Here is an 8,255-nt window from a genome sequence, read left to right on the forward strand (position 1 = left end):
CCCCCAGAGAACCTGAATGACAAAAGGGGAAGCCTGTTTTTCCCTTCTGGAAGTGGCTTCTCACCTCCCTTGAGGTGCAGAGGACCTCCCTGTTGCTTGAGCTTAAGGAGTCCCACATGATCAAGCTAGACAGCAGGTTTTTCCCAAAAAAAAGTAATGGGGGAGCAGTGCCTCTTCCTGCCTGTTCTGTTTCTTCACACATGGACAAGATCATTCTTTCATAAGAGAAAATAAAAGTGATACTGAGTAAAGTAGAAACAAGAGAGAGAGAAAATGTTTAAATTCCTGCTTTTGTCTTCTATCTTGATCTTCCCATAATCTTGAGTCCTCTAAATCAGTAACTTCCTCCCTGAAGCCAATTTCAGAGAAATTTATAATCTAGGGAACTAGGCAAAAAATGTGCTGATATGTGATTAATGCATGTGACTAAGAAAGATATCAGCATTCCAGTGGTTCAGAGAAGGGAGAGTTCTTTAGACAAGAAGGTCAAGGAAGCTTTGTGGCTTTTTAGTGTAGTGGGATAGAAAGTAGATATGAGTTTATTGGTAGGCAAATTTCACGATAAACTAGAAAGGAATACAAATATCAAAGATTAATAAAAACCAAAATGAATTTTATCTATACTAATGAAACAGTTAATGTGGTAGACAGTATGATAATTCCTTCTGCACAAAACCTGTCCACATTTTAATTCCAGTAGCAAGAATATTCTGTCTCTTAAGGCAAAAAATGGCAGTCAGGCAAGGAAAATTTCTGGGGTCCTTTTTGTGGTGTGTTACTGTTCCTTTTCCTCCCTCAAAAGTGAATGGCCCTTGAGATTTAGGCTAAAGGTAAGTGTGAATCTCTACTCAAGGGTGTGGATTTAAAATGACTAATGAGGAGATGGGTCTGTTGGGTGGGCTAGGGCCTGGAGACTTGGAGTCTCCCTCCACTCTGGAAGTCAGCTGGTAGCTGGCAGTTTTCTCGACGGTAGTTTCGTCTTGATGGTGGTCAGGCAAGGGAAATTTCTGGGGTCCTTTTTGTGATGTGCTACTGTTCTTTTTCCCCCTCTCAAAAGTGAGTGGCCCTTTATCCTTAGACTAAGGATAGAGGTGGAGCCCTGTTCAAGGGTGTGGATTTAAAATTGTTGTTGAGGAGATGGGTCTGTGGGCTGGCTTAGCCGGTGGTCATGTTGATGGTGGTTTTTGTCTTGATGGCAGTCAGGCAAGGGAAGTTTCTGGGGTTCTTTCTGTGGTATGTTAAAAGTGGGTGGTCTTTGAGCCTTAGACTAAGGGTAGGAGTGGAGCCCTGCTCAAGGGTGTAGAGCTCTCGGGCCAAATTTATTAATTTTAGAAGAATGTTCTTTAAAAAACACAGTAATCATTTGTCTATTTTCTGTACTAAACAGCTTGGAGTTGCTGTGATGCTGAACACTATCCCATAGCTGTGTTATACACCATAATGCTTACCCATTATGTACAGTGGTCGGATGAGCTTCCATATTGATTCATGTTGAGAAGCAGGAGTGGAATCCACTTCCTAAACTAAGTGTCTGTGGAAAGTCTACAAACCCTCTTATAAATGTACAGAAATCATGTTTATCATAGAACAGAGTTTAGGTCTTTGAACTGTGATTTTGGTGAAGAGTACTGAATATGCCATGCACTGCCAACAGAACAAACAGTTCTGTCTTAGAGGATGTGCAAGCATGGTGTTCTTTGGAGACAAGGCTGGTGACATTTTCTATCATACACTTTAGGCATATTATCAGGAGGAATTAGTCTTTGACAAAAGGCCTCATGCTGGAAAAGGTAGAGGATGAATAAAATAGAAGGAGACCATCAGTGGGGTACATTGACATAATGACTGTGCAAGAGTGGTGTGATCATGGCAGATGCTGTAAGAACGGCATGGGCAAAGTTCAGATCTGCTCTTCATAGGGTCACTGTGAGTTATAGTTGGCTCAAAGGCATCTAACAACAATAAAGATGATGCTGGCTTTGGAAATAAATGAAGGAAGCATGAACAAGAAATGAGTGAAAGCCCTAGAGTGTGAAAAATTTAAGAAAACAGATTCTTCTTTAGAATCTCCAGAAAGAATGATAATGTGCTAATACTTTCACTTTAGCCCTGTAAGATACATCTTGAAGCTTAATTCCAAAATTGCGAATTAATAAATTATAATGTCTTAACCCACTACACTCAGAATGACTTGTTATAGCAGGAAATGAATATAATGAGTCAGAAGTTATTTAATTTTAAAAGATATGTCTCTTTCCTCAACATGCGTAATCCTGGTTTATAGATGCTTAGACTTTGAAACTAGGGCTAATACACCACATATATTCACTAGCAAGGTCTATCTAGTTTTGAATACAGGACCTGACTCATTAAAACAGTTCAATAAAAGATTGTTGGATAATAAATAGCAGCACATTCTAGTTTTATTACTCCTAGATATCTCTTTTTGAGAACTTCTTTCAAGTGCTAAAAATCTCTTCTTTCTACATGTACCTTTGATACAGGGTTTTGAAACTTCTCTTCTCAATTCGTTCTTGGCTGAAGAAGCAAGCCTAGAACAAAATAGACATCTCAAAATTAGGGTAAATGAGAAAAAAAAATACCAGTAATAGGAAGTTATTGGCTGAAGTATGTCTAGAAACCTAAACCCTCCCTTAGAAAGTGAGAACAGCATACACATTGTACAATGACCAAATCTCTTCTCTGTGATGTTTTGAGTCAGAAACAGTGATGACTCTACTCAAAGAGGAGGCAGCTAGCCATGCTGCCTTGGATGCATGTTGCTCTCCATTCACACACTGCCAATAATCCAATTTCACCTACCACACTCCTGAAAAATCTCATTATGCCTGTTTCAAGTCTCCCTTTCTATGTAATTTTTACCATTCTGTTGTTACTGTGTTGTCAGGTCAGAACTGACTCATGGCTGACCCTCCAGTGGGTTTCCAGAGACTGTAAATTGCACAGACGATTTACCCATCTTGCTCCTACAGAGCAGCTGGTGTTTTCAAATTGCCTGCCTTAGACAGAACAACTTCTTACCACTAAGTCACCAAGGCTTTTTCCTTTCCTATTCTAGAAAGATCATTCAAATTGCTTAATCTTTGTTTGTTCCTGTTTTACTTTGTTGACCCTGGCCAAATGAGGGAAAATCAGTTGAATGCCCTGATTTAACATTTCAAACTCATGTTATTCTAAACGGAACTTGTTTCTGTTTCCCAAGTCCTAACTTGTCTCTTGTCATTTCCTTTTTTCACTCCTTAAGTGACTGGAGAAGGAAGTCCCAGCTTTCCATGCAGCAGGCCATATCAGCAAGCTAGGAGTCGTATAGCATTTTCTTCATTCTTTCTTCACTTTCAGTCACCAAAACCTAGAGAATACATGCTATTCTCAGGTTAATATTTCACTCCTTTCTGCCAACCAACACCACTTCAGTTTGTGCCATTATTTGATCTTATTTGTATTAGAGCAAAATCTGATTAGTTTTAAAATGGTGTTCACTAGGCAGTGCAAGTAGCAGGAACTCCCAGTTTTTTCCAAGGGTGTCTGTCATCTGTTGATAATGTTCTATCCATCCACCCAATGCAACTTCTTGTTGTTGTTTTTGTTGTTATGTGCCGTCAAGTCACTTGAGATTCATAGCGACTGTATATACAACAGCCCGAAACCCTGCTCTGTCCTGTGCAAATCTTACTGTCCCTGACACACTTAGCCCAATTACCCCAGTCACTGAATCAATCCAATTCAATCACTAGACGGTCTTCCCCTCCTATGCTGTCCCTCCACCCTTCCAAGTATGATGTCCATCTCCAAGGACCGGTCCCTCCTTGCAACATGTACAAAGTATGTCAGACGAAGCCTCAGAATCCTTGCTCCCAAGGAGCAGCCTGGTTTAACCATCTCTGGGATGAACCTCTTTGTTTTTTTAGCAGTCCATGGTACATTCAATACTCTTCCTCAGCACCACAGCTCAAAGGCATCAATTCTCCTCATATCCACCCTAGTCGTTGCCCAGCTCTCTGATGCATAGCAAGTGAGAGCAAAGACCATAGCCTATATCAGGTGCACCTTAGTCTCCAGAGTTACACCATTGCTCTTCACTACTTTGGAGAGGTCTCTAACAGCAGACTTTTCCATCACAATATGTCTTTTCATTTCCTGGCCGCTGGCGTCAAGAGTGTTTACTATGAAGCGAAGCAAACATAAGCTGTGAACAGTCTCAATCTCTTCACCATCCATCCTGATGCTGCTAATTGGCCCAGTGGTAAGAATCTTTTTCTTCTTGATATTGAGCCTCAATCCGTATTGAAGGCTGCAGATCTTGACCGCCTGCAGCAAGCACTTCAGGTCCTCCTCAGTTTCAGCAAGCAGGGTTGTGTCATCTGCATAACACAGATTATTGATGGATCTTCCACCAATCTTGATGTTACACATCTCCTCATAGAGCCCAGCCTCCCAGATAATTTGTTCTGCACATAGGTTGAAAAGGATAGGACACATCCTTGGTGTACACCCTTCCCAATTTTGAACAATGCAGTGTTTTCTTGCTCTGTTCTGACAACTGCCTCCTGCTCCAAATATAGGTTTCGCATTAGCATGATCAAGTGTTTTTGAATTCCCATTCTTCTCAGAGTTAGCCAGTTTGTTTTGATCCACACAGTCAAACACCTTTGCATAACCAATGAAACACAGATAGACATTCCTCTGGTACTCCCTGCTTTCAGCTGATATTCATCTAACATTAGCTGCAATATCCCTAGTACCACAACCCCTTTTAAACCCAACCTGGACTTCTGGCAGTTCTCTGCTGATGTGCTGTTCCAGTTATTTCTTGGATAATCTTCAGCAGAATCTTGCCTGCATGTGAAATTAATGATATTGTTCTATAGTTTCCACACTCTGTTGGGTCACCTTTCTTTGGAATGGGAACAAATATAGATTTCTTCCTATTAGTTGGCCAAGTGGTTGTTAGCCAGATTTCTTGGCACAACTTGGTAAGTACATCCAGGACAGCATCTGTTAGTTAAAATATGTCAATTGGTATACCATCTATTCCTGGCAAAATATTGAATGATTCATGAAGTATTAAAGGAAAGTGGAAAAAGTATACAGTCACTATACCAAAAACAAATTGGCTGACAGAAGAATTTCAAGAAACAACATGTAATCAAGAGGCAATAGTGATGAAGGAGAAAATCCAGGCTGTTCTGAAGAATTTAGGGGAGTAAAATAATGACCCAGGAATTGGTAGAATACCATTTGACATATTTCAACAAACAGATGCTGCCCTGGATGTGTTCACCAGGTTGTGCCAAGAAACCTGGAGTATAACTACTACCTGGCCAACTGACTGGAAGAGATCCATATTTATTTCCATTCTAAAAATTGTGACCTGACAGAATATGGAAATTATCATACAATATCACTCATATCACACGCAAGCAAAATCCTATTGAAGCTTATCCAGAAATGACTGGAACAGCACATCAACGGAACTGCCAGATGTGCAGACTAGGTTTAGAAGAGACTGTGGCACTAGAGACATTATCACCAAAGTCAGATCTTGACAGAAAGTAAAGAATACAAGAAGGACATCCATTTGTATCTCAGTGACTACATACAGAGACATTTAATGGTGTGGATCACAACTCCCAGAACACATGATTGTGCTTATGCGAAATCTATATTTAAACCAGGAAGCAGTCCTCAGAACAGCATGGACTAAAACATCAAGGAAACAATGCATGGTTTAAAAGCAGGAAGGGAGTGTGTCAGGGATATGTTCTGTCTCCATACCTTTTCAATTTATATGCAGAACAGATCATTTGGAAGGTTGGGCTTTATGAGGAGGAACGCGGCATCAGAATTGGAGGCAGACTCATCAACAGCCTATGTTATGCAGATGATACAACCTTGCTTGCTGAAACTGAAGGAGAGCTAAAGCACTTGCTACAGAAGGTCAAGGACTGTTTCTTCAATACGGTTTGAAGTTCAACATCAAAAGGACAAAGATTCTCTCCACTGGGCCAACTGGCAGTACCATGATGGATAGAGAAGAGATTGAGGTTGTTAAAAGTTACAGTTTGCTCTGCTCCACAATCAACAGTCTTGGATTGGCAGTCAAGAAACCAAAAGATAAATTGCGTTAGGTAAATCTGCTGTCAGGAACCTTTCCCGAGTACTTAGAAGTAACAACATCAGTTTAGATCTAGGCCATGGTCTTCACAATCACTTGCTTTGCATCAGAGAGCCGGATAATTACTAAGATGGCAGAAGAAGAATTGATGTCTTTGAGTTGTGGTGCTGGAGAAGAGTCTCTCTGTCTCACATACTTTGGGCATATGGTCAGGAAGGATCAAACCTTGGAGAAGGACATCATACTCAGTAGGATGGACAGACAGGGAAGGAGAGGAAGACCCCGAATGAGATGGATTGATACAGAAACTGGGTCAATGGCTTTAGGTGTGTTAGAGTCAGTGAGACTGGGTCAGGTTAAGGAAGGCTTCAGAGCTATTGTACATAGGGTCGCTATGAGTCACAGGAGACTCAACAGCATAAGTTACAACAATAAAAAGAAGACCTATTTTTTTTTCCTGGTTTGTAGTTAGTAGAAAGACCACCAAACATTAGTTGACCTACTAGTAACCACCATTTCAGCAATATAGACAAATAATTACAGAACTTATGGACTTATTTGTGAGAGCTAATTTTTTAAAAATGTTGAACCTTTCTATTAATTTGTTATTATGCTTACATTTTGGTTTTTTGAGATATATATTTTTGTCTTTATGCTTATATATATGTATATGTTGCTTTTGTGTACCATAGAGTCAAAACCAACATATAGCTGACCCACCCTCCAGCAAGTTTTCAGAGGCAGTTAATCACATGGGAAGAGATTGCCCATCCTTCTCCCAGGGTAGAGTGGCTGGCTGATTGCCTTGAACTGCATGCCTTTGGGATTACACTGCAGCTTTGAGCCACTAGGCCACCAGAGCTCCTACATATCTATCTATCTATCTATCTATCGAGAAAGAAATATAATATGTATGTTGTTTTTATGTACTGTTGAGACAGAATCAACTCATGACTGACCCTCCAGTAGGTTTTCAAAGACTATAAATCACAGTGGAGGAGATTGTTCATGCAGAGCCACTTGTAGATTCAGGCTACAAGCTGTTAGGTTAGTGAAGAATTTCCTACAGATCAGGTCATCAGAGCTCCCCTAAAATGCAACCCTATACCAAAAAGGTGCTTATTTGCATTTTTTGGACTATGTAAAAAGCATTTGACAATATGGATAATAACAAATTATGTATAACATTAAAGAGAATGGGAATCTCAGAATACTTAATTGTGCTCATCTCAATGTAGCTAGGTGAGGCTATTCCTTGGAAAGGGACACCATGCTTAGAAAGATGGAAGGTCAGCAAAGGAGAGGAAGATCTTCAATAAGATGGATTGACCCTGTGCTCCAATGTCTCAGAGATGATGAGGATGGCGCAGGATAGGGCAGGGTTTTGGATGGTTATTCATAGGGTCACTGTGAGTCATACTCAACTCAGTGGCACCTAACAGCAACAACAATACATGGAGATCAAGCATAGTTGTCTAAACAGAACAAGGGAACACCACATGGTTTAAAGCCAGGAAAGTTATAGTTGTACCTTCAATCCACACCCATTAATTATGTATTCTGAACAGATAATTCAAGAAGCTGGACTACATGAAGAAGAGTATGGTATTAGGATTGGAGGAGGATTTGTCAATAACATGTACTATGCAAATCACATAAGCTTGGTTGTAGGAAGTAAAGAATACTTGAAGCACTTGTTGCAACAGAGCAAAGACTAGAATCTCCACTATAGATTATATATCAACATAATGGAAACAAAAATTTCCACAGCCAAGTAATTAGGCAACGTCATGATACCATGAGAAAAATTAAAGTTGTTAAGAATTTCACTCTAAACCGTAATTGTAGAATGAGTATAACTATCCAAGAGGGGTGGGAGAGGTTGGAAGCAGAGGCATGAGGATGTGCAGGGGAAGGGGAGGATTAATCATGACATTTTACAATTTGTTGGGTTGGGTAATGAGGGAAATGGAAAGAATCTGTTCTTGAAAAAAATGTATTCTAATATTATAAATACATAGGGTTTTCAGAGGCCTGCTATTTCAGAAGTGGATGGCCAATCCTTCTTCCTAGTCTGTCTTAATGTGAATGTTCAGATTTAGAGAAGTATCAGACGGAC

This window comes from Elephantulus edwardii, unplaced genomic scaffold (assembly GCF_000299155.1).
Source record: "Elephantulus edwardii isolate Elephantulus edwardi_28Jun2011 unplaced genomic scaffold, EleEdw1.0 scaffold00227, whole genome shotgun sequence".
Lineage (NCBI taxonomy): Eukaryota > Metazoa > Chordata > Mammalia > Macroscelidea > Macroscelididae > Elephantulus > Elephantulus edwardii.